Consider the following 27,510-nt stretch of genomic DNA (forward strand, 5'->3'; position numbering starts at 1 on the left):
AAAGGATTTGTATCATTGACACTTTTATTGTCTTGTAATGAAATTACTTTTTTTCAAAACTGTAGGAAGTTAGGAATGAATTACTTTTTAAAAAAGTTTTTTCTACACATCCTATTGTCACTACAGGGCCCAGTGATTTTACAGTGGGTCAACAGACATGAATATGCCATATCTTGGCATGAGGAACATGAGGGACTGGGGGGGGGGGGGTGATTGGTAGAAAAACAGAGCTTGGCATGAAGGGGCAGAGGGGGTGGGTGGAAGGACAGAACTTGGCATTGGCGCATGAGGGGGCATTGGGGATGGGTGGGGGCATGTAGTGGAATAGATGGGCATGTGAAATGTTTGGGAGGGTGACGGCTAGAGGGCCTTTGCGTCTTTATTTCACCTGGGACAAACTCCCATAACACCAAGGCGGGCCTTTGAAACAGTCCACCTCCATGCCAGGCAGTTCCTGCGGCTATGCCAAATTTTTTTGGGGGTTAGCTGGCCCGACCCCAGCCTACACCTCCGCCACCCCCAACCCCCCCCCCCCCCCCCCCCCCCCCCCGCCCAAACACGGCAATTAAAATCTCACCCCTGTGGAAAATTTCTCCCAAGGCCGGTGGGTGAAGCTGGAAATTTTCCCAACTTCCTCTAGTATAATATTATACACCTCATGCAAGTTTGACCAAATGTCTCAATGCTGTTATGATTTACAACACTATCATCCTATTATGATTATTAAATGTCATCAATATTCACTTTTGTATGCTGATTATAACTGTAGCGCAATTGAAGAGGTTAAAATAGCAGTTAGCACCCACTCCTTGGATGTAGTGTACAATAATCTATTGGCTCCTTCATACAACTCTGGTCACTATGTCAGCAACATTGCAAACGCTGTGGGAAAATTTCATATGTTTGTTATTTCAAGCAAATTCACAAGTATTCAACAAAACCATGTCTCTGATTTTGCTAGAAATAGCATTTGGAGGAAACCTTTCTGCTTGTTTACAATTCTGCTGACACAACCAAGCAGAGGAAATCTTTCCCCTAGGTCTCTGTGGTGAGAAGATAGTCTCCTTTCGAGATTGTGGATGGTGAACCTTGCCTATCGCCAAAGGAAGGATATTTCAATCTGATCGCAACTGAAAATATCTTGGGAGGAAAAAGATCTTTGTTGAGAAGCAGTAGAAGGAGCAGAAAATGTTACCATGTAAGATGACAAAGGGAGGATGTTAGTTTTGACGAATCCAATTACTGAGCTTAGAGTCCCATCAAACTTGTGCCACATGTGCCAGCAGAAATACCCATGTATATGCAGTAGAATAAAAAAATAAGAGGAGTAATGTAGAGGAAACTGAATACACCAAATTCATGTTATGCATTCCTTATTTTAAATGGTATAATGCCTCCATTAGAGAGTTTCAGATGAATATATACATGAATATTTCACAGGGTAGTTTCAGGGTAGTGGATGGCCATTATCCTCTTTCAACATGAAAGGTCTGACAAAAGTTTAAAGTTTATTTATTAGTGTCACAAATAGGCTTACATACCACTACAATGAAGTTACTGTGAAAATCCCCTACTCGCCACACTCCGGCACCTGTTTGGGTACACTGAGGGAGAATTTAGCATGGCCAATGCACCTAACCAGCACATCTTTTGGACCGTGGGAGAAAACTGGAGCACCCTAAGGAAGCCCACCCAGACACGGGGGAGAACGGACAGACGGTGACTCAAGCCAGGAATTGAATCAGGTTCCCTGGCACTGTGAGGCAGCAGTGTGCTACCATGCCGTCTATAAAAAGCCGTTCATAGACTGATCAACCATTTCAGACAGCAGGCAGGTCATGCTTAACTAATTTACTGGAATTCTTTGAGAATATTACCAATGCAGTGGACAATGGGGAACCTATGGATGTGGTGTATCTGGATTTCCAGAAGGCATTCAAAAAGGTGCCGCACCAATGGCTTCTGCATAAGATAAAGGTGCACGGTGTTACGGATAATGTAATAGCGTGGATAGAGGATTGGTTAACTCATAGAAAGCAAAGAGTGGGGGTAAATGGGTGTTTTTCTAGTTGGTGATCAGTGGCTAGTGGTGTGCCTCAGGGATCAGTGTTGGGACCGCAATTGTTTACAATTTACATAGATGATTTGGAGTTGGGGACCAAGTGTAGTGTGTCAAAATTCGCAGATGACACTAAGATGGGTGGCAGAGCAAAGTGTGCAGAGGACACTGAAAGTCTGCAAAGGGATATAGATAGTTTAAGTGAGTGGGCAATGGTCTGGCAGATGGAGTACAATGTTGATAAATGTGAGGTCATCCATTTTGGTAGGAATAACAGCAACATGGACTATTATTTAAATGGTAAAAAATTACAGCATGCTGCTGTGCAGAGGGACCTGAGTGTCCTTGTGCATGAATCACAAAAAGTTGGTTTGCAGGTGCAGCAGATAATTGAGAAGGCAAATGGAATTTTGTCCTTCATTGCTAGAGGGATGGAGTTTAAAAACAGTGAGGTTATGTTGCAGCTGTATAAGGTGCTGGTGAGGCCACACCTGGAGTACTGTGTACAGTTTTGGTCTCCATACTTGAGAAAGGATATACTGGCATGGGAGGGAGTACAGAGGAGATTCACTAGGTTGATTCTGGAGTTGAGAGGGTTGGCTTATGAGGAGAGACTGAATAGACTGGGGCTATACTCATTGGAATTCAGAAGAATGAGAGGGATCTGATAGAAACATATAAAATTATGAAGGGAATAGATAAGATAGAAGCAGGGAACTTGTTTCCACTGGCGGGTGAAACTAGAACTAGGGGGCATGACCTCAAAATAAGGGGAAGCAGATTTAGGACTGAGTTGAGAAGGAACTTCTTCACACAAAGGGTTGTGAATCTGTGGAATTCCCTGCCCAGTGAAGCAGTTGAGGCTACCTCATTGAATGTTTTTAAGGCAAGGATAGATACATTTTTGAACAGTAAAGAAATTAAGGGTTATGGTGAGCGGGCGGGTAAGTGGAGCTGAGTCCACAAAAAGATCAGCCATGATCTTACTGAATTGCAGAGCAGGCTCGAGGGGCCAGATGGCCTACTCCTGCTCCTAGTACTTGTGTTCTTATGTTAAGTACACAGTAGCAAGCATTATCCTGCTGATCAAAGTGTGAAAATTAGCTGAACAAATGAGCAGTATTAATTGGGGGTGAAATGACTTTTCAATTCTCTGATTAGATAATCATATTTTTCAACCTGGGCTCAACTTGCTGAATGCCCCTCAGTCACAGTACAATATGTATTCAGGATCCAATATCTGGCTGGACAACTATCCTCCAAATCACAGAGTATTTACAGAGAAATGAATAAACAAAATATTGCGAATGCTGGAAGGCTGAAAGAAAAATACAGAAAATGCCAGAAGCAGTCAACAGGTACGGCAGTATCCGTGGAGAAAGAAATAGAGGTATCATTTCAAGGCATGCTATCATAGTGTTTCAATTTCACGTAACCTGGGTGTGTTGTGAATTTATTGGGGCAATTCTCCCAAAAGAGCTGAATTGGTGGGAAAACAATTCGAGATCACGACTGTTTTCTCAGTGCAGCTTCAGACCTGAATCTCCCCGCTCTGTGCACTGCAGAGGTCCCAATCGTGAATCTCGTTAAAAACCTGGGGGGGAGGCGAGGCCTATTCATGTCGGAGTCTGACAGCTCCGGAACTCTGAGCATGCGCAGTGGCCCCGATCTGTCAGTCGCTGGCCAGCACGGGACCCCCGCAGTGCTGCCCCTCCAGCACTCCCCATGGCCTGATCGCAGCCCCCACGACAATTCCCGGGCCAGCCCTGATTCCCCGCCCCTGAGCGCCCCGATGTTCAGCCCACCCCTCCCAGCAATAGAAATCCCCCCTCCCCCCGTCACCCCAGCAGACCCCTCCCTGGGGTCAGACCCCCCCCCCCCCCCCCCCCGCCCCGGGAGGCAGACCCACCCCCTGGCAGCCCACCTCCCCCAGCCCGCCCCGATTGCTGGCCTCCCTCCAGCCCAGACCGATCGCCATGCAGAGTGGCAGTGGGTCCCCGCCCCCACTGATTGCCCCTAGGCACCGCCCACAATAGACCCCAGCCCATTGGCACTGCGCGATGCCCGATGGGCAGTGCCAAGGTGCCCCATGAGCATGTGCACTTTGCTCCTTGGGCAGTGCCAGGGGGCACAGGCTGGCACTGCCAGGATGCCCATGCCCAGGGGGTACCCCCTGCTGCCCGACCCCAGGGGCCCTGATTGCCCCCCCTTCATTCCGGCGGGGTCTCCCACTAGTTCCCCGAACGTGGGGAGCTACTCTAAACCCCACTGGAATGAGGTACTCCTGGTGGGGTGGGAGATTCAATCGGGCCCGGCAAGTTCCCGATAATCACATGCAAAACATATTTAAACTACATTAAAAAAAGATTCAAATCACTTCCCTCTCTTCCCGCCGGTTTCCAGCATGGTCTGGACTCCGACTGTTCTCCGGTTCTGGGAGATGCGCATGTGCAAATCCCAGAAAAAGGCTGACGTCGCGACGCATCCCCCACCTCGACTCGCCAGAAAAGTTGCAGGTCGCGATGGGAGAATCGCCCAGTCTCTCCAGTCTCTCCTGTCAGCTGAGCTTTCCTTCAAGGTTATTTGAATGTTAGAAAGTTGATTGATCACTTAAAATTAGATACAAATTAGTTTGAATTAAGATTCATGTTGTGATTTCAAAGTATGAATAATAATCATCTAATTTCAATCACATTTGGCAGTATGATCTGCTTAAAATTAAAATCAAAAGCCAATTCGTTAGGTCTCAATTCTTATGCTGATTGCACTAAACTATGATTTGCTATTTTTTCCTCACTTTTTAACCATTGATACAAAGTTTGCTGAAAGACATGTCATCTGTGAGAAAAGAATGCAGTGCAGTATTTCAAGAGGTTAAAGAACGTGATCTAAAGATCTTCTGTAATTTTTGTTCCAATATAAAAGGACAATGACAGGTGTTGTGACGATCCTGCCTGCATGCTCAGAAAGGCAACATTTACAGATGGATATTTGTTGCACGATGGAAATTTATATTTCCATTGTGGCTGAGGATGGATTTGCAGTGTACAATGTCGTGGTTGGTGCTTGTGGAAATGTTCTGAATTAATTGACTGGAGCAGAAAACATATTTTAATTTTAGCTTTATGTCTTGGGATCAAAGTAAGTATTCTTGCTGCCTCACAGTGCCAGGGTCCCGGGTTCGATTCCCAGCTTGGGTCACTGTCTGTGTGGAGTTTGCACGTTCTCCCCGTGTCTGTGTGGGTTTCCTCTGGGTGCTCCGGTTTCCTCCCACAGTCCAAAAGACGTGCTGGTTTAGGTGCATTGGCCATGCAAAATTCTCCCTCAGTGTATCCGAACAGGTGCCAAAGTGTGGCGACTCGGGGATTTTCACAGTAACTTCATTGCAGTGTTAATGTAAGCCTACTTGTGACACTAATAAATAAGAAATAACTCATGGGTAGAATTTTAAGGCTGAAGAGTGATTTGCTGTCCTTGGAAGTCCATTGCCACTGAATGCTCACATGAGCGGGGCAGACTCAATGGGCCGAAGGGCGGGTTTCCTACCCGAGGCCTTGCCAGCCCAACAGTGATATTGCGCCTGGGTTTGGGAAGATGAGATCCCAAGTAGAGTCCTGTCTATCCAATTTTATGCTGATTCCCTGCTCGTGATCACTGGACACGACTGGATAGTGATGTGTGTGGGTCTTGGGTGACAGAATTGGGCTTTGTTATGACACACTTCTTGGTTTAATAGCCTGCTAACACTGTCACTGTCAGAAGAGTTTTACAGCACAAAAAGAGGCTCTTCAGCTCCTCATGGGGGCGGCACGGTAGCACAGTGGTTAGCACTGCTGCTTCACAGCTCCAGGGTCCCGGGTTCGATTCCCGGCTCGGGTCACTGTCTGTGTGGAGTTTGCACATTCTCCTCGTGTCTGCGTGGGTTTCCTCCGGGTGCTCCGGTTTCCTCCCACAGTCCAAAGATGTGCGGGTTAGGTTGATTGGCCAGGTTTAAAAATTGCCCCTTAGAGTCCTGGGATGCGTAGGTTAGAGGGATTAGCGGGTGAATATGTGGGGATAGGGCCTGGGTGGGATTGTGGTCGGTGCAGACTCGATGGGCCGAATGGCCTCCTTCTGCACTGTAGGGTTCCTATGATTCTATGTCTGCACCGGCCATTACGAACCTCTCTATTCTAATCCCATTTTCCAGCACTTTGTCCGTAACTTTGTGTGAGGAGTCCCTTGGGTGTTGGTTGGGGTGTTAACAGAAGTTACTCAGATATTAGAAGAGGTTTTAATTCTTCTAATTTTTCTGAGAAGTTATTGGTGTAACCTAGAGGAACCATCTGAAGTTTCCAATTTAAATTGATTTAAATGTTTAAGAGAGAAATCTCCCCAATGGTTTCTTATTTGAAATGTGGAAAAATAATTCAATTCCATTTGGACAGTGCAAGGTGTCCATGGTTTACCCTTTCATCTGGTGCTTGCTTGAGATTTGGGCATGTTATGTATTAAGATACAGATTTCTATTGCATACTACCTTTAAAATGTATTTTCTGTACATATCAGAGGTGTGGGGTGGGACCAACTGCTGTTTATAGGAAGAATCTATGTTTGAACATCTTGATGAGCTTAAGTACTTAATATTAAAAGATTTTCTGCTCACTGAAACTGGCTTTGAAATGAACATTTTCAGTCCTTTGTTGCATTGTTTCTACTGGTTCTAATGCATGAGAAAATGAACAATGCACATATTCAGGCTTTTTAACAGATGACAGTGTTAAAGTAAGTACATGGTTTCTGTAATCTGACTGTCTTTAATTCATTTATCCCCTGCAGCAGAATATGTATTTCAGACAGTAGAAAATAAAGCAATCTTGCTTTCCAACAACAGAAGTCTGTGAATCATTTCTCCACAGTAATTAATTACTGCTTCCAGTAAATGAAAAACTTTCACCTTGAAATTTGCTTTTATTGTATGGATGAAACAAGGAAAATAATCTGCATGAGGACTTGCATCTTGGAGAAGTGCCTATTAAATCTTAAGTAGTTTGAGTCCTGGAGCTCTTCCTTTTAATGAAGTGAACTTGTGAAATTAAAACGAGTGGATTAATAAGGACAAGGCTTGCGTTATTGGCCCAGTTCTTTACATTCAGTATTAACAATCAAGCCAGGAGAAACCTTAGACATAATGAGCTGAATATTATCATAATTTAAGAAGCCCCACTGTGGAGACTGAGGGCAGGATTTTCCGGCCGCGCTCGCCCCAAAGCCAGAAAAACCTACCCGAGTTCAACGAACCTTTGCATGGTCCGTGTCCCGTCCGCAACGATTCCCGTGGTGGGCAGGATGGGAAAATTCCACCCTGAGAGTGGACCTAAGCTGGCATCAGTGGGTGATGGGACACTAAATGGCATTTCACTTGTGCCAGGCAATTAGGAGGCCACCATTGGAGCTGCCATCCTATTGAGCTGAGCAGCCTGCCTCCCAGAGCTGGTGGCCCACTGTTCGAGGTCGCCACGGCTGATGTTACAGGAGGAGAGGACGCCAAGGTGCCCTGAAAGACAAGGTGAGATTTTTAAATGAGTTATGCCAGCCAGGCAGATCCTAGTGATCTGAAGGGGTGGCACCTCCCAGCATCACCGCTGTAGCTACGGGGGGGGGGGGGGTGGGGACCGTTGGCACTGGTGGGTCCTTCCATGGGCCATAAAGCAGCCATAAAGGAGAGCTCCCAACAAGGAAACTGGGAGGCTGTCAGATATTCTTTGGTAACCTCCCCACGCGAATGGCTATTTCAGCCAGGAAGAGAGCCTGGTTAGGCTGGGGTTGTTTTCCTTTGAGCAGAGAAAGCTGAGGGGGAATGTTATTGAGATGTACTAAATTATGAGGGACAAAGACGAATAGGACGAATCTTTGCCCCTCAATGGAGAGGTCAATAACCAGGGGGCTTAGATTTAAAGTAAGGATCAGGAGATTTAGAGGGATTTGAAGAAAATCTTTTTCAGCCAGAGTGAGAATCTGGAGCTCACTGCCTGAGAGGGTGGTAGAGGTGGGAACCCTCACAGCATTTAAGAAGCATTTTTGATGAGCACTTGAAACTTTATATCATACGAGGCTACGGACCAAGAGGTGGAAAATGGGATTGTAATAGATAGGTGCTTGAAGGCATGCGCAGACATGATGGGCCAAAAGCCCTCTTGCTGTGCTGTAAAACTCTATAGGGGAGACTTACTCTCTTGCCCTGCCGGTCGATTGGCAGGTCATGAGGTAATTCGCAAGAGAGCCGAAAAATTGGGTTCGCACCCGATTTCTTGCCTCTCGTGATCTTACCAGCACCGGATATCCAGCAAGATCAGCCTCATGCCTGAAAAGGTCACGAGACTGAATGCAATATTTGAATTCTATTTAAAAATAGAACTTAAATATTACAAGTGAGCCCAGGATGTAATCATCTGAGTTTACTTGCTTTTGCGGCCTTGCGTTTCTCTCCTGTTTTCACGCTTGTCCAGCACTTAGAATTCTTTTGGTAAGATTGTCCCTGTATATCTTTAACTTTCAATTCAATCAAATCAAGTCCAATTCAGAGTCTCAACAAGTTGAGACATTCCCGATCCAAGCTGACAAGACAGGGCTCTCACCTCCTGTCTTGGGCTTGATCTACATGAGCCAAGCTGATTGGAGTAGGTGCAAGTCCTCCTCCTCCAAGGCTTGATCTCATTTGCATCTTAGCCAAAAGGCCAAGATGTGGCGAAAAAAGCGGCTCATGTAGATCGAGACCAAGACAGGAGGTGAGAGCCCTGTCTTGTCAGCCTGGATCGGAAATGTCTCAACTTGTTGAGACTCTGAATTGGACTTGATTTGATCGAATTGGAATTTAAAAAAAATATCTTTAACTTTCTCCAGCATTGACAAAACGTCATTTCACTTGAAGCATTAACTCTATTTCTTTCTCCACAGCTACAGCCCAACCTGTTGAGTATTTCCGGCATTTTCTATTTTTATTTCTCATTTCTAGCAGCTGCCGTATTTTAGTTTTGTAGGTATGGGGTTCGTTATCTTCTGGAACTTATTAAGGTCCATCTCCTGGTAGAAGTATGCAGTTGCAGGCATGATTTGTCAGAATGGTGATACCCAAATAAGCAGTGTGTGATATCCATAAATGTAATATCTTGTGGACTTGGTGCCATGATGGCAAAAATCAAGGAATGCAACAACTGTTTTGTTGATTCTCATCAACCTTTCTTGGCTGTTAATGTTAAGTGTCTTAACATGAGAGCAATTGCCATCACTGAGTTAGTTTTTGACTTGAATAATAGTTTTCAAATTTTAAAAGACTGTTGTAATCTCTCGTTTTCAGAAATGTACCTGAAGATTATGACTACCATGTTGATTAGGCAGGAACAGCTTCCCCTTCTGAAATGAAAATATTGCTATCTGCTTTAAAAATTGAGCTTCTTGGAGTTTTCTGCCCTTCTCTATCAGGCCCTTGAGTTGTTTCTAATTATTATCTTCTTTGCCTTCCTTGTTTAATTCTCAGTTTGTTTTATTAAATATTAAACTTAAAAGGAAAAATATAAAGTTTCCAAAAATGCGATAAATAATTGAGTGGACAGAACGCATTAGGTTAGTCTCTATTTTAGATTTTTCATGTATTTTTGCATTCGACACTTGGGTCTGGATTTTCATCCCTGAATCAGATAGTGGGAGTTGGGAAATTTCCTGGCCCACCTCGGGAGAAAGTGCTTGCGAAGGCAGGGTCTTCATTGCTGGGAGGTGGATGTGTGCTGGAGTCCAGCCAACCGGCCCAAGATGAGGTTTGGAGGCAGCCACAGGGACTATTGGCTTCTTTTTCTTTCATGGGATGTGGGCATCACTGGCAAAGCCAGCATTTGTTGCCCATCCCTAATTACTCTCGAACTGAACATTTCAGAAGACAGTTAAGAATCAACCACATTACCATGTAGGCCAGACCAGGATAAAGGTGGCAAACTTTACCCGCAAAGGACATTAATGAACCAGATTTTTTTTTACAACAATCAAAGATAAGTTTTTGTGGTCTCCATTACTGAGATTAGCTTTACATTCCAGATTTCTTAATTGAATTTAAATTCTAACAGAAGCTATGGCTGGAATTTCATCGCCCCACCACGGGAATCAGAGCAGGCGAGGGGCGGACAATGGAAAGGTCCATTGATCTCAGGCGGGATCTTACGGTTTTGAGACGAGCGGGGCTCTAAATTCCTGCCCTATGTTTCCAGAGCATCAGCCTGGGCTTCTGGATTATTAACTCAGTGCCATTACCATTGTGCCACCATCCTCCCCATAAAAGACCTGTTTATCGCCCCATAGTACCGTGGGACTTTTGTCTCCATTAAAATAAAAACACAAAGGCTCTCCATCCCTCGCCCTTCACACCCCTCTTCACGCTCCCAACTTTCCCCATGCCCCATCGATGCCACCTCATGCCCCCACCCATCCGCAATGGGGCTTTATGCCTCCTATGCCAAGCTCTGACCTTCCACGCACTCCCATTGTCCCTCATGCCATCTATTTAAGTTTAAGATACTAGTTTCAGACCCATATTTCTGCCCTTCAATCTGACCCTCAAACTGAATGTGAAATTCTATCATGTGATGATCACTTTTACCTTTCTTTACTATGAGGTGATTACTTAATCCTGTCGCCTTACACAATACCTGGTCTAAAATAGCCCATTGAATGGTTGGTTCCAGAGTATATTGTTCTAAGATAGACCCTGAATACACTTTATGAGTTCGTTCTCCACGCTTCCTTTGTCAATTTGATTGATTTAATCGATGCAAAGATTAAAAATGCCCACAATTATTGATGTTCCTTTTTATAAGCCCCATTATTTCTAGATTCATACTTTGTCTTGCAGTGTAGCAATGTTAGGGGGCCTATAAACTATTTCCATCAGTGACTTATTTTCTTTGCTATTTCTTATCTCCACCCAAACTGATTCTACACTGTGATCAAGGTTGTTTCTCTCTGTTGTACAGATCTTGTGCTTGATTAACCAAATTATCCCAGCTCCTTTTTAATTTTCCTGTCCTTCTGAAATGTCAGATACAGTTACTCACATCTTTCTGCATTCGTAATTATTCAAGTCCCAGCTGTGATCACTTTGCAATGACATCTTGTAGTAGCGATCATATCATTTTCATTCATTTCTATTTGTGCTCTTAATTCATCCATTTTAGAAGCACAGAATAGAACCAATAGAATCCCTACAGTGCAGAAGGAGGCCATTCTGCCCATCAAATTTGCACCGAGTCTTTAAAAGAGCATTCCACCCAAGTCCACATCTGCCCTATCACAGTAACCCCGCACATTTACCCTGCTAATCCCCCTAACCTATAATCTTGGGACAATAAGGGGCAATCCACCTAACCCGCACATCTTGTTATAAATACTGCTTGCATTCAGAAAAGATAACTTTTACTCCTGTCTTTTTATCATTTTCCCTACTCGGATCTTATTTGCTGGTCTACTAGTATGTTTGTGCTCTCTGGCCCTTCCTATCACATTCTCATTATCATCACCTGTATCGCTACCTTGCACTATTGCCTTTATCTTTCTTTTTAACCTTCCAAACATCCACTTATGTGAACCCTACCCACACTATTTATTTTAAGCCTTCTCCAGAGCCATAGTCATACAATTTTCCAGGACACTGGTCCCAGCACAGTTCAGGTGAATGTTGCCTCGGTGGTACAGCTCCCATTTTTACCAGGACAGGTGCCAGTGTCCCTCGAGTCGAAACCCATTTCGCTCACGCCAACCCTTGAATCATAGGTTCAACTTTCTGATCTTATTTAGCCTATGTAGCTCAGAGAATCCAGAGATTATTAACTTTGTGGTTGTGCTTTTTAATTTGTCCTTAGATGCTTATGCTCTATTGGCGGCACGGTAGCACAGTGGTTAGCACTGCTGCTTCACAGCTCCAGGGTCCTGGGTTCGATTCCCGGCTCGGGTCACTGTCTGTGTGGAGTTTGCACATTCTCCTTGTGTCTGCGTGGGTTTCCTCCGGGTGCTCCGGTTTCCTCCCACAGTCCAAAGATGTGCGGGTTAGGTTGATTGGCCAGGTTAAAAATTGTCCCTTAGAGTCCTGGGATGCGTAGGTTAGAGGGATTAGCGGGTAAAATATGTGGGGGTAGGGCCTGGGTGGGATTGTGGTCAGTGCAGACTCGATGGGCCGAATGGCCTCCTTCTGCACTGTAGGGTTTCTATGTTTCTATGTTTCTCCCTTAGCTCTCTTCTTAGTCCTACCTATGTTGTTGGTACGCAGGAGGTCCAGGACAAATGGATACTTCCCCTCCCACTCCAATTTCCTCTTCAGCTCGAAGGAGATGTGCTTAACACTGGCACCTGGGAGGTAACACATCTTTTGGGACCCTCACACTCAGGCATAGAGAACTGTATCTATCCTCCTAACTATGCTATCCCCTGTAACAGCTACATTCTTCTTTGCTCCCCCAAGTTGAATGGCATTTGCACCATGGTACTGCAGTCAATTTGTTCACCCTGCCTACAGTCCCTTGTGATGAAAAGTGCACCATTTTTAAGTTGAATTTTATATATGTGCGTGTGTATTTTTGTGATAAGGAGGTGGAGTGATTTCAGTTTCATGTAGGTATTTTATGAGCCTTGGTGCCTGGCACGGGCACAGTGGTTAGCACTGTTGCCTCACAGTGCCAGGGGCCTGGGTTTAATTCTGGCCTTGGGTGACTGTGCGGAGTTTGCACATTCTCCCCGTGTCTGTGTGGGTTTCCATCAGATCCTCTGGTTTACTCCTACAATACGAAGATGTGTAGGTTACGTGGATTGGCCATGTTAAATTGCCCCTTAGGGTCCAAATATGTGTAGGTTAGAGGGATTAGCAGGATAAACATGTGGGGTTTTGGGGATAGGGCCTGGGTAAGATACTCTGCTGGAGTGCCGGTGCAGACTTGATGGGCTGAATGGCCTCCTTCTGCACTGTAGAGATTCTATGATGGTGGGTGGGATTTTATGGCCTCGCTCGTCCCGAAACCGGAAAATCCCACCCGAGGTCAATGGACCTTCCTATGGTCTGCCCCTCGCCCGCTCCGATTCCCGTGGCAGGTGGGGCGGTAAAAATCTGGCCATTATCTTCTATGATGATAAGTCTGGATGTACCTGTGGCTAGAAGGTCAGTCTTTTGGATTTGTTTTATACATTTTTAATCATGTTTTACAGCCTCTGAAGTTAAAGAGATGGATTTTAAAAAAGGGTTAGAAGTTTTGTGATTTTTGTTTAAAATAAAAAGTAGAAAAAACTGGGACGTTGCCTAGTGTAAAACTCACCAATTACTTACCTGCACACCTAGTTAATGTCTCCAGCTCTCAGCTCCCACTGTCTCCGGCTCCCTCTCTTGGACCACTCCTTGTTGTAAAATGTCATCTCCTCCTTCACTCACCAAATTCTTGGTCCCAAACTGCCCCCTTTGTAATTGGGAAAGCCGTGATAAAAATTCAAACTCGTGCTTTCACAAAACACCTCATCATATTTGTCATGTTGTCCTGACAGGCATCATACCCAATTAGTGTTATTTTTTGACTTGCATTTACTGTTGTTATGCAGCTAAAGTAAGGGCCGTTCATATGCACGCCATTGACAGTCTGGCTGTTTTGAATCCTAACTCTAGTTCAAGTGGAAGCAAGATGCTGCATGAATGATCTGTTCTTGGTAAGTTGGAGATAAATAATTAAGCTATTGTGAATTTGGAGCATGTAAACACAGTCTCTTTTATCAGAATCTGCTTCAGTTGTAGGCAATAAATAACTACAACCTTTTCAAGTAGCATTTTCTTCACATTGTGCACAATATTTTTATTTCAGTTTTTAAAAATGTAATTTTAAGGTGATTTAATCTCGTATAATTTCATTAATTTTGAAGTCCAAGCAATTTTATGAATGAATTGCAGCCTTATGTTCCTTCCAGACCATAAAAGCTGACAGCCAAGCAGAACACGCTTTGATATCCGCACAGTGGCGCTGTTCAGATAACCTGCAACCACTTGGCAATGTTGAATCATGGCAGTCCATTTCCGTTGGACATCCAGCTCCTAATCAACCCAGCTTCTATTGACTTGTATCCAGCACATTTTTTAGGCCCTTGGCAACAAGTGTTCAAATTTGTCGCGGGCTCCATTGTCCAACTGCAATTATGACATGGCAATAATTCATACCAGAAAGGTAAAGAAGAATCTAATACCAAACCACTCTTTTTAACTTGTTCACTGGCTATCTCTGAGTAATTATGTGCCCTCAAATGGAAATGAGTTCCGATTGCTGGGATTAATATAGGTTGAGATTTTCCAGCTCCGCCAGAGGTGGGCATCATTCTGGACGGAACAGGAAAATTTGGAGAGTGGCCAGAAGACATTTGGCCACTCTCCAAATATTCCCGTGTTGCCCACCTCTACAATGTTGTCTACACAACAAAAGCATTCGACAGTCAGAATCCTGAGAATAACTGTCCTTGTGTTCAGACACTCAGACAAGTATGTTCAGACAGTTTCTAAATGTGTTTGAATATCTAGAGGTCAGGATGTGCACACACAGAATGTGCCCCTTTTTGAATTATTTAACATGATGGATAAGGTAAACAGGATTGTCTTCAGCCATCTGACCACCTTTGAACTTCCCTTTCCAGAAATGGTTCAAAATCCACTTCAGATATTTAACCATACAGTCTAGACAGGCTTGCAAGAGAACAGGATAACAGCTTTTGAAATGTGAGTCTGGTGGATGGTGTAAAGATGCTCCTTCACCAGTTTGGGAAAAACACAATCCATTTATTTAAAGATTAAAACTATACAGAGGCTTGGAACCTTGTAGCTGCAATCAGCTCCTGAGATGACTCAGTACAGAAGCCAAGGTTTCCAGGGTGATCCCCCACTCTGCTCCCCGTTTGGTTCCCTGGGTCATGTGACCCTTACTTTGCTGATTGATCCTTAAAAGGGAGACTCACCACATCCTACCCCTCGAAGCCCCTTTGTACAAGTATCAATGCCCAATTTACACAGGTACTAAACATTTAATACCTGAATTTAGTTAATTATAAATTAAATCTTCCAGGGGTTTTCTGAATCCTTGTGCTCCTCTGTAGCTCCACTGTTTGGAGCGCTTCCATAGGATTGCTATCAGCCGAAAGCACAATGACAGGTGCCTCTTCAGGCACATGTTCTATCTGTTTCCATGGAAACATTGGTTGTGCTTGCGACAGGATGACCAGGTACTTCAGTCCTTGGATAGTTGGCACTATTTCCTGATGGCAAAACTGGCTGCTCGGACATCTTTCTTTTTCTCAAATGGTCTATGTGCTTTCGGACAATCTATGTCCACTTGGTAAGACAGGAGTCCAGTTTTAGAGACATCGATTCCACGGTCCTAACTTGACCCATTACCAAAATTTCTCACATACAAGGCATCGTCCACCGTAAATTACTATGTTGGCTGACATGAATCATGACTTGTCTTCTGACTGCTTTGGCTGGCCTCTACCCTCCCCGGCAAATTTGGAAACATGAGACTCCATCTCATTCTGAGACAAAGGTTCATTGCTAACTCTGCTGGTGGGACTCCCGTTGTTGCATGTGGAGTGGTCCAATAGCCAAGAAGGAAGCGTGAGATTCTGGTCTCCAAGGTTCCTCCTGACCGCTCCTTTAGGACAGACTTAAAAGTGTGGACAGCTTGCTCAGCAAGTCCTTTGGATTATGGGTGGTAAGGCGCAGTTCTAATATACTTTATATCTTTGATAGTGGTGAAGTTTTGAAACATAGCACTTGCGAATACTGTTCCAGTACTTCAGGAATTCTGTGGGTACAAAAACATTGGTGTAATCTCTCAATGGTGTAGATGCAGAGGCTGTGGGAAGGGTTTTAAATGAATATTTTGTCTCCATGTTTACAAAAGAAAGGGATGATGCAAATATAGTCCAGGAAGAGCATTGAGGTATTGGACAGAATAATCCAAGTACTCGAAAGATTGGAATCCTTGAAAGTTGGTAAGTAGGCCAGAGCCAGGTGGATTGTTTCTGAGACTGCTGAAGGAGGTCAAGGAAGTGATTGATAGCAGATGCTCTGAGACGATTTTCTAATCCTGACGAGATACATTGGAGGTCCTGGAGGCCTGGAGAAATGCAAACATAGTTCCATTGTTTAAAAAGGTATCGAAGGAAATGCCAAACAATTATAAACCAGGTAGTCTTACATCGGTGGGTGGGCAAATTAGTAGAATCAATCCTGAAAGATAGGATTAACTGTCACGTAGAAAGGCATGGACTAGTCAGGAATTGTTAGCATGGATTTGTTAAAGGAAGGTCTTGCCTCACAAATTTGATTGAATTCTTTGAGGAAGTGCTAAGAAGGATTGATAAAGGTAGTGCGGTGGATGTTGTGTACATGGATTCTAGCAAGGCATTAGACAAAATCCCACATGGCAGACTGGTCAAAAAAATAAAAGCCCATGGGATACAGGGTAATGTGGGAAACTGGATAAAAGTTGGCTTAGTAACAGGAACCAAAGGGTAATGGCTGATGGATGCCCTTGCAAATGGAAAAATTGTTTCAAGTGGTGTTCCACAGGCCTGGTGTTGGGACCCTAGCTGTTTGTGTTATATATTAATGATTTGGTCGTGAATGTGGGGGATACTATTGGGAAATTTGTAGATGATGCAAAGATTGGCCAAGTTATGGATAGACTAGGTATAATTGCCAAAATGATATAGCTGGAGTGGATGGTAAAGTGTATTTTAACACAGAAAAGTGTTATGCATTTAGGGAGGTCAAAACAGTTATAGAGAATACACAATAAATTCAGTTTCTACGTCCTCCTGTGAAGCATATGGTACTGGTCTCGCCCTAAAGAATCAAGGGGTGGCCTCTGGATCCACATGGATCTTTGCCTGCAGGCCTTTTATTTTGCCTAATTCATCCTTGAAGGTGCTCTTGTATTTCTTCATTGGTTCAAGCAGTCCTCCTTTCCGCATTTGGAAAACTTGGTCCAATTTAAATTGATTTCCTTAAGCAATCGCAACTGCGATGGCTGGGACCTTCGCCTGTCACTGTAATCATTAGGCACTGGGCAGCCTGTTGCCCTAGCTTACAAGTACCATTGCAGTGCCCACTATTTTTATTGTTGCTCCAGTATAAGTTGTTGACTTGGCTGCAGAACTTCAACCGATATAAACCACAGTAGCTTATCTGGTCATTTATCACATTGCTGTTAGTGAGACATTGCACTGCATTTTCCTACATTACTCTATACTACATAGGCTATGCACTGCTTTGGGACCTCCCAAAATTTAACCAGTTCATGAACAAGTGGAAATATTGTTTCTTGTTTGCCGCATTAAAATCCCTCATAATTTTGAATACAACCACCAGTGATCCTCCTAAACTTCTCAGCTGCAATTTCTTTCATCCCTCCTCCTAACTAAAGTCTCTCATGGCTGCTATCATCTTAATAAATCTCTGCTGCCACCCCGCCACCCCCCCCCCCCTCTATGGCATTGGTATCGCCCCCCCCCCCCAATGGCATTGGTATTTTTTCTGAATTGATAAAGTACATGGGACACTGGACTTCAGAAGTATACAAAATCTAGGAAGTCATGCTGACATTGTATAAGACATTAAGTCGATCCAATTCTGGGCATCTCATTTTAGGAAGGATGTCAAGGCTTTGGAGAAGTTATATTTTTTTTATTCATTCGTGGGGCATGGGCGTCGTTGGCTGGCCAGCATTTATTGCCCATCCCCAGTTGCCTGAGGGCAGTTGAGAGTCAACCACATTGCTGTGGCTCTGGAGCCACGGGTAGGCCAAACCAGGTAAGGACGGCAGATTTCCTTCTCTGAAGGACATTAGTGAACCAGATTGGTTTTTCCGACAATGGGCAATGGTTTCATGGTCATCAGTAGATTCTTAAATACAGATATTTTTATTGAATTCAAATTCCACCAGCTGCTGTGGTGGGATTCGAACCCGGGTCCCCAGAACATTAGCTGAGTTTCTGGATTAATAGGCTAGCGATAATACCACTAAACCCGAAGAGTTTTGTAATGGCTGGATCGGAGAAGTCGAGATTGCTCTCTTTAGAGCACAGAAGATTGAGTAAATTTAATAGAGAGATTTAAAATCATAAAGGGATTTTTTAAGATAGATAAGGAGAAACAGTTTCCAATAATTGAAGTGTCAATAACCAGGGTGCAGAGATTTAGAGTGATACGAAACCAGAGTGACATAAGGAAAAATCTCATTGTATCATTAATATTTAGGATTTGTAATTGAAATGATAGGGTGGCAAATACAACTTCAAAAGTAGCCTTCAAGATAGAATTGGATAAATATTTGAAAGATGGAAAAACAAATGCAAGGATATGGAGAGCCAGTGCAGGCTTGATGGGTTGAATTGCCTCCTTCTGTGTTTTACAATTCTATAATTTCACTGTCAAAAGTGGATAGAATATTTTAGTGTGACCTGACCAATGTAGATTTAGTGTTATCTCTTTCCTTTTGTACTTTTTGCCTCCTATTTACAAAACTTCATCGTTTTGTCCATTCACTTATAAAGGAAAATCTACAATTGATCTTGCAGCTACAATGAAGACATGCAATGGACTAATCACATAAAGACAATAAGAGGTAGAATGCATCCAGTGAACTAACATATATCAAACTATCCAACATCATTGATAACACTGTACTATATATCATGCTGTAACGCACTTCCCCTACCTGCTATTGAAAAGGACTTTAGGACTTTTATTCATTCCCAAGTGAGTATTTTATTTGGCAAACTGAAAGAATGAGCCTGGAATCAGCACAATATCTGAATGCCAACTATGGTACAGTGGTAATCTTAGCAGTTATGAATAACCAAACTATTGGCATCGTAGCAAATGTTCGATAGGTGACAGCTGAAGCGCATGGTGCTGGTCAGATAATAGGAGCATTTTAATAATTCGGAGGCTCTAAAATATCAAAAATCATGCAAAAATGGGGCATTTTATTATATGGATGACAGACTTACCAAAGGTATACTGCACGGCAGGATCAAACATTAGGATGGGCAGAGAATGTGTTACAGCGCATTTGAAAAGCAGTCTGACACTCTGGGGTAAAATCCAAAATGCTACGAGTACCAGAAATCCGTGACCTAACAGACAATTCTGCGAACACTCAGCGAGTCAGGCACAACATTTGTGAAGAGGTGACATTTTAGGGATTGCTCTGCGTATTCCTGAATGCCGTTCCTGACATTTTGAAGGTTGCTGGAAATTTCTGTTTTTTTGAAGCCGGGAGGCATTGATGCAAACAACTGAGAAATATTGATGTTCTTATGTTCTCATCTGTGCAGATCAATTGGGTTTAATACTGTTGGATCAGTGTGCGTAACTTTAACCAGCAGCATTGGCCACAGCAGTAATGAAAGCAGTTGCCGCAATAACAGTGCTGGGGAACTGGCTTGACTGTTAATCCTACGGTTCACAGGCAATCTGAAAGGGGAGACTAACTAAAAATGTAGATCTTTGGTTCATCGGAGATGAGATCTGAATACAAGCATTTCGGTGACAGTATTTAAAATGTACACTGTTGTTTCTTGATTCTGTAATAATTGACTCTTCTCCACTATGGCCTCTCACTTGGAAATGACTTCCCTGGTAATTCCTTTCAATTTCTGCTATTTGTATCATCAGAGCTATGCAACAACATTTATCCCCCCCATTGGATATGAACATTAAACACATTTATCCAAAATTCCTCACTTCCATTATTTTAATTGGGATATTATCCCCTTTGTTTTTAACAGGTTAAAGCCTCTGCTGAATGAGCAGCGAGAGGAATTTCAGATGAATGTTGACATTATTCCCGAAGTGTAGTTTCAAAGTCTTACTCTCTGTCAACTGGAACCTATTTCAGCACAATCAGACACATGATAGCTCTGTTGCTTGGCTGCACTGTAAAGTCACGTGTCGGGAAAAATTCCAAGTTTAATAGTGACCGAATTATCCCGGCCAGCTGGCTGTCCACTCTACTTCAATTCTCAGCTATTCTTTCTCGTCTGGTTTCCAGTTTGCTTTGGATAGCCATAGGTCCCTTTGGTGGGTGGTTGAGCTGCAATCATCCATCTCAAAATGATGTTGTTTCCTTTACGCTCCAAATCCATTCAATGCAGAACAGTTCAATGCCTCTGACTCAGTCTCTTGGATCACTGCTAGCACTTATTTCACAATGTTTAATTGCACAAATACATTCAGTTCAATAATCACCTTCTCAGTAATAAAGTCAAGAAGATATTTTTCTTTGCCTCTAGTAAAGTGATCTTCTTCTATGACTTGGAGTCTTTCCTCAATAGGCATAATTTAGCTTTTCTTCACTACTGTAACTTGTTAAATACATTGATTGGCACAACAGATTCTTGAGCTCATTTGTCTAGTTGTATTTATTAGTATCACAAATAGGCTTACATTAACACTGCAATGAAGTTACTGCGAAAATCCCCTAGCCGCCACACTCTGGCACCTGTTCAGGTACACTGAGGGAGAATTTAGCATGGCCAATGCACCTAATCAGTTTGTCTTTCAGATTGTGGGAGGAAACCCACACAGACACAGGGAGCACAGGCAGACTCTGTACAGACAGTGACCCAGGCTTGAAATCGAACCCAGGTCCCTGGCGGTGTGAGGCAGCAGTGCTAACCACTGTGCCATCGTGCCGCTCTGGATTGCTCTCTGTTGAAACTCATAGAATTATCATAGGATCATAGACTAAAATGTTACAGCAAAGAAGGAGGACATTTGATCCATCAAATCTGTGCTAGCTCTTTCAAAGTGCTCGGGTTAGTAACATTCCTCTGCTCTTTTCTCAAATCTTTGCAGTCTTTCTCCTCTATTTATCCAATTCCATTTTGAAGGCAATTATTGAATCTATATCTGCTACCCTATCAGGAAATCCTAATTATTTGTTATGCAAAAAAGACTTTCCCCATTTCAGCTTTGGATCTTCTGTTTATCATTTCAAATCAACAAATGGTTATCAACCATTCAGCTATTGGAAACAGTTTCCTTTCAATTACACTTTCAAAACCCTTCATGATTTTCAACATCCCTATCAAATCGTCTTTTAGTTTTCAATGCACTAAGAGGAACAATCCAGTCTATCCTCATAATATAAAGGCAAAATACTGTGGATGCTGGAATCTGAAACAAAAACAAAGAATGCTGGAAAGTCTCAGCAGGTCTGACAGCATCTGTGGAGCGAGAATGGAGCTAAGGTTTCGAGTCAGGATGACCCTTCGTCAATCTATCCTTATTTTTGGAACTATACTAATTAGCTGATCCAAAGTCTCCATGGGTGGAACTTTCCTGTCCCGCCTGCCACAGGAATCGTAGCAGACGGGGTGGACCATGCAAAGGTCTGTTGACCTCAGGTGGGATTTTCTGGTCATGGGGCGAGCGCTGTCGGAATATCCTGCACCATATCTCTTTCCTTAAGAATTGGAAACAATATGCTAGCTGGGGCTAAACTCTTATATTTTAATATAGGGTCAGCACAACTTCTGGCTCTATCCCTCTATTTATGTGTTTTACTAGCTCGTTCTTGTAGTCCCACTGCGGAGGATATTGAGAGGTTTGCCACTATTAAGGAATGCAATGGCATGGTAGCTTCCGGCAACTTTACTTATATTGAAACCTAGAGCAGAGGTGCCCTGAACAGGCCTTGGAGGAGTCTTCACTGATGGTTCCACTGACAGCTGCCATTTGGGAATTTGGGCTGACTGCTCATTTGTTACATGATTTGTAATCAAGAGGAGATAGTTCAAATGTGGTCAAGATACATCCTAACAAGGGGGAAGGCAGAACAAACAAGCTCATAGCTCCCTGGATGATGAAAGAAGTTGGGACTAAGGTGAAGTAGACAAAGGTGACATGTGGCAAGTGTCAGGTGGATAATACAACTGAAGTCACAATGAATATAGAAGCTCCAGAGGGGAATTGAAAATGCAAATCAGAGAATCAAAGAGCAAGTATTAGATGTGAATGGAAGCTAACAAAAAAGGGAATGCAAAAGTCCTCTGTATAAAAAGGTTTGAAAATAATTAAATGGTGGTAATAGAATTTATGGGCTGAATATGGACCTAAAAGGGGTTTTGCACTTTTAAAAGATAAATTTGTTCATGGGCTGTGGACCTCACTGGCTAGGCCAGCATTTATTGCCCATCCCTAATCACCACTGAGAAAGTGGTGGTGAGCTGCCTTCTTGAATCACTGTTATAAAGGGAGTTCCAGGATTTTGATCCAGCGACAGTGAAGGAAGAATGATTTAGTTCCAAGTCAGGATGGAGTGTGCTTTGGAGATGAACTTGGAGATGGTGCTGCCATGCATCTGCAGCTTTTGTCCATCTAGGTGGGAGAGATCGTGGATTTGGGAGGTGTTATCAAAGAAGCTTTTGTGAATTGTTGCAGTGCATCTTGCAGATAACATGCATTGTTACTACTATCACTGTAAGTCAGTGATGGAGTGTGTGATAGGAAGTATTATAGGAGTGGGTGGATAGGAAGGCAATCAAATCAGTTGCTTTTTCCTGAATAATATCAAGTTGCTTTGAGGATCATTGGAGCTGCACTCATCCAGGCAAGTGGAAAGCATTCCATCATACTCCTGACTTGCGCTTTATGTAGATGGTTCTCAGGCCCTGAGGAGTCAGGAGGTGAGTCACCCAGTGCGGAATTCCTTGCCTCTGGCCTGCGCTTGTAGCTACAGTATTTAGGTGGCTAGTCCAGTTCAGTTTCTGATCAATGATAACTACCAGAATTTTAATAGTGGGGGATTCAATGATGGTAATGCCATTGAATGTCAAGGGGAAGTGGTTAGATTCTCTCTTGTTGGAGACGATCATTTCCTGGCACTTGTGTGGCACGAATATTACTTGCCACTTATTAGCTCAAGTTTGCCTGTTATTCCGGTCCTGTTGCATATTAACATGGGCTGCTTCAGCATCTGAGGAGTTATGAGAGTGTTCAGTGCTGCGCAACCATGAACAAACATGCCCACTTCTGACCTTATGGTGGAGGGAAGATCAGGGGATGTTGGCAGGGGACGATGGCTGTGGTACAAAGTTGCATCTGTCTTTACCAAGGTGCTGCACAAGTCTTGGTGAAAGAGGAGGTAGTTGAGACGTGTGATATGTTTAAAACTGACAAAGGGGAGATGTTAGATTTGCTGACTGTACTTAAATTTGGCAAGTTACTAGGACTGGATGAGATGCATCCAAGGATACTGAAGGAAGTAATGGTAGAAATTGTGGCAACACTGGCCATAATTTTGCAATAAAACAGGGATGGTGCCAGAGGCCTGGAGAATTACAAATGTTACACCCTTTTTTCCAAAATGAATGTAAGGATAAGCCCAGCAACTATTAACAAGTCAGTTTAACCTTGATGATGGGAAAGCTTTTGGAAACAATAATTTGGGAGAAGATAGTCATTTGGAATAGTTTGGGTGCCACAAATCCAAAATGACTTTATTTATTTATTGTGCTGAAACCACTGGTTGAGTTTTAAAAGACTGAACAATATTATTTCAGTGACTTCAAACAGAAACTTTCAAAGTGAAAGCAAAGATTTTTTTTATACTTTTCCAATTCAATCAAATCAAGTCCAATTCAGAGTCTCAACAAGTTGAGACATTTCTGATCCAGGCTGACAAGACAGGGCATGCAATCCTCTACCATGTCTTGCGCCTGATCTACATGAGCCAAGCTGATTGGAGTAGGCAGACGTCTCCGCCCCCCTCCAGGCTTGATCTAATTTGCATCTTAGCCAAAAGGCCGAGATACTGCTTTTAAAAATTGCTTCATATGAAGATTAAATGCAACCCAATGGCCACTACCAAATGCAGCATCTGCAGACCACACTTGATCTTAGCCAAAAGGCTGAGAAGCGATGTGAAAGCAAAATACTGCAAATGCTGGAAATCTGAAATAAAAACAGAAAATGCTGGATAAACTCAGCAGGTCTGGCAGCATCTGTGGAAAGAGAAACGTTTGAGTCCATATGACCTTTCTACAGACCATCTAAGATGACTGGATATTTGCATAACTGTTCCCTACAAATTCCAAACCCATTAGCATAGACTCAGCTTATCTAGAAGAACCCATCAGGGACAATCACCTGAGAGGAGTGTGAATGGCCCATCTCCTGTCCCATTCATAAAATATAGACAGCATCTGTGTATTCAATTTGGTGTGGAATAAGACATTAGGCACGAACACTTTGAACAATGGATTCTGGCTGAGAAAGGAACTCTTCCAGCCATTAACATAATCATGTTCAAAAAAAGGGCCTGGAATCAACTTGATATGACCATGTTTGGGTAACTGGTCAGTTAATGAGAAGGGGTTATGTGATGAGCGAATTAGCCCTCCCTTCTGTTTTACAAAACAGGCCACAGAACAATAGAAGAAGAAAGTTCCCAAATGTATTATCTCTATCTCTCTTTGATTTTTTGATTTGATTTGATTTTGTTTATTATTGTCACATGGATTAGTATGAAGTGGCAAGTATTGTTTCTTGTGTGCTATACAGATAAAGTCTACCGTTCATAGAGAAGAGAAGGGGAGAGTGCAGAATGTAGCGTTACAGTCATAGCTAGGGTGTAGCGAAAGATCAACTTTGTGCGACGTAGGTCCAATCAAAAGTCTGACAGCAGCAGGGAAGAAGCTGTCCTTGAGTTGGTTGGTACGTGACCTCAGACTTTTGTATCTTTTTCTCAACGGAAGAAGATGGAAGAGAGAATGTCTGGAGGGCGTGGGGCCTTAATTATGCTGACAACTTTTCCGAGACAACGGGAAGTGTAGACAGTGTCAATGGGTGGGAGGCTGGTTTGAATGATGGATTGGGCTTCATTCAAAACCCTTTGTAGTTTCTTGCAGTCTTGGGCAGCACATGAGCCATACTAAGCTGTGATACAACCAGAAAGACTGCTTTCTATGGTGCATCTGTAAAAGTTGGAGAGAGTCGTAGCGGACATGCCAAACTTGGTAGACCTTATCTGCTTGCACGCTCTGCAGCTCTAGTAGGAAGCTCTGAGTAGGAAGGCACTCCGATTGATCCGTATTGCCAAATGTAATATCTTGCAAAGACGGGCAACCACCAAGTAGATTAATGAATGAACAGTTTTTTAAGGAAAATACTTCATTTAAGGTTTACTTCATCTGCCTAAAGGCACACTTTCAATTCAAATGCAAAGCACTTATGAATGTATCAATCAGCTGAAATAGCAGATGTATTGGATTCTGATGATCTGTGTGAAAATATCAGTAGATTAAAAGCAAATTTATCTGCATTCTCTGCACGGGGGAATTAGAGCAACGAGTACAACAACTGCAGTAACTTAAATTTGCCGAACGTCTTGAATGTAAAATACACATCTCAGACAATTCTCAGAGGCATGCACACTCCACAACTAATGAATTCATATTGGCTTGGGCACAATGACCAGAGAGGCTAAAATTGAAATCGCTGATACCTTTGACGTATGAATAAATATGCCTCAGAATAAATTGTCAACTTACTGTTAAATGCATCCTGCTGAGTGGAGAGGAATAGCTCAATTGCGACTTCATCACTATCCTCTGAACAAGTGAAAAGATCGGAGGCCTGTTATATCTTATTTAATTGTTTGCCTATCCTGGATAATATAGTGATTACTCTAGAAGAGCATTGTAAAATCGGAAAGATTACTGAAAGCGATAGGTTTGACAGAGATAAAGGGGAAACATGTCTGCACCTTGATAGATCTTTCCCCTTTTAAAGATAAGTGGAAGACAATCTTCTTTGTTTCTGATATGTTCTTGCAGGGTGATTATTGCATTAGCCTGCCTTCAAATTGTTTGAAGGGTCTTGTCTTCTAAAGTAACCTTGATCACAGCCTCTGTCATAAAATATCCTTTCAGGGATTGTAACATTGTCTTCATTCTATTTTTATCCAGGTTACTTTGAGTCAGTTAATGTTTCAGTCTAACTTACAGCAATCAGAAAATGTACATTAATTCTGCAATGGAGCCTGTTGGTATAATTCTTTCCATAGTAGGAATATCGGCCAGGATTGTCCCAAAAAATACCTAAGTGCCCAACGTGCAGGAAAACGGGAATTTTTTCCGCCCGATTTTTGGGTGCACTTACCTGAGCATTGCAGAGCGCCTCAGCGTGAATCTCTCTAGTAGGTAGTGGGCGGGAGCTATTCCCGCTGGAGAGGTCGGCAGTATAGCTCTGAGCGAGTCATTGCGCATGCGCGATCTGTCAGTGCAGAGATTTGCACATGCGCCATGGCCTACCCATTGCTGGCCTCTGATCTCTGGCCTTCTAACCTCCGCCCCCCCCCCCCACCCCCCCACTCCCCACCCTAATCACTGGCCTCCCGGACGTCCCCTGGCCAGCCCTGATCTCACTGTCCAGTCCCGGACAGTTCCGACCCCTACCCCAATGGCCAGCCCCGGCCACCTCCTGGCCAGCCCCAAATCCCCCCCACACCAATGGTTAGCCCCAATCACCTCTTGGCCAGCCCCAAATCCCACCCCCCCCCCCCCCCAACACCAATGTTTAGCCCCGATCACCTCCTGGCCAGCTCCAAACCACCCCCCCCCCAACCCTAATGGTCAGCCCCAATCGCCTCCCAGCCAGCCCCCCAACCCCCCTGATGGCCAGCTCCAATCTCCCCCTCTACCCCCAGACAGCCCTGATTGTATTTGAATCAGAGATATTTGAATCATGAATAGTCATGGGTGAGGTGCCTGAAGATTGGAGAGTGGCAAATGTTGTGCCTTTGTTTAAAAAGGGCTGCAGGGAAAAGCCTGGGAACTACAAGCCAGTGAGCCTCACATCTGTGGTGGGTAAGTTGTTGCAAGGTATTTTGAGAGACAGGATCTACAGGCATTTAGAGACGCAAGGACTGATTAGGGACAGTCAGCATGACTTTGTGAGTGGAAAATCATGTCTCACAAATTTGATTGAGTTTTTTGAAGGGGGTAACCAAGAAGGTAGATGAGGGCAGTGCAGCTGATGTTGTCTATGGACTTCAGCAAGGCCTTTGACAAGGTACCGCATGGTATGTTGTTGCATAAGGTTAAATCTCATGGGATCCAGGGTGAGGTATCTAAATGGATACAAAATTGGCTTCTTGACAGAAGCAGAGGGTGGTTGTAGAGGGTTGTTTTTCAAACTGGAGGCCTGTGACCAGCGGTGTGCCTCAGGGATCAATGCTGGATTTACTGTTATTTGTCATTTATATTAATGATTTGGCTGAGAATATAGGAGGCATGGTTAGTAAGTTTGCAGATGACACCAAGATTGGTGGCATAGTGGACAGTGAGGAATGTTATCTCCAATTGCAACGGGATCTTGATCAATTGGGCTAGTGTGCTGACGA

The sequence above is a fragment of the Mustelus asterias genome, chromosome 14, assembly GCF_964213995.1.
Source record: "Mustelus asterias chromosome 14, sMusAst1.hap1.1, whole genome shotgun sequence".
Lineage (NCBI taxonomy): Eukaryota > Metazoa > Chordata > Chondrichthyes > Carcharhiniformes > Triakidae > Mustelus > Mustelus asterias.